The following is a 671-nucleotide window of genomic DNA, read 5'->3' as shown; positions in this document are numbered from 1 at the left end:
TTTTGTGAGTGCCTTGATGGTATATGCCTGGTTTGCTTTCGGTACTGGATAAGCCTGCAGTAGCCCACTTGCAGTGTCAACACAGGTCAGGGCATATCTCGCCCCCTCAGACCGAGGAAGGGGCCCGATGTAATCGACCTGCCATCGCTGGAGAGGATTATGTCCTCTAGCAAGGTGGGCTGTTGTTGGTATCCTCTCTATAATTCTTACCCTTGGTTTCTTAGGGTAGTTTTGAAATTTCTGATTGTCCTTTAGCTGTCTCCAAAGCTGGAGAAGGACATGGTTGGGCTGGCGGTCAATCTTAGCAAATTGGACCCCAGCTCGAATTAGGTCATTAAACATTTGTTTTTGGGAAACCCTTATGGGTCTCGATCGAGGAGCTCGAATAGCCGGTGTCTTGGTTTTAGTCACCGGCAGGACCTCCGCTTCTTCTAACATGCAAATGTTGCGCCTAGTCCGCAGGCGTTCTGTCTCCCCCAGATCAGCAACTGTCTGAGCAGCCTGCTGAACTACGGTTTCCGAGGTCACCAGAGGGTTTAATATCGAAACCAAGGTCCCATATAGGTGGGAAGGGGCCTGTTGTAAAATTAAATCCCGCATGCCCGCCGAGAACTGGATCATATCCGGGCTATCCTACGAGTCTTCATATATTGCTTCTCTCATGCCTAAGT

Source organism: Meleagris gallopavo, chromosome Z, assembly GCF_000146605.3.
Source record: "Meleagris gallopavo isolate NT-WF06-2002-E0010 breed Aviagen turkey brand Nicholas breeding stock chromosome Z, Turkey_5.1, whole genome shotgun sequence".
Classification (NCBI taxonomy): Eukaryota; Metazoa; Chordata; class Aves; order Galliformes; family Phasianidae; genus Meleagris; species Meleagris gallopavo.
The sequence above is the reverse complement of the archived record's forward strand: the minus strand, read 5'-3'. Positions refer to the sequence as shown.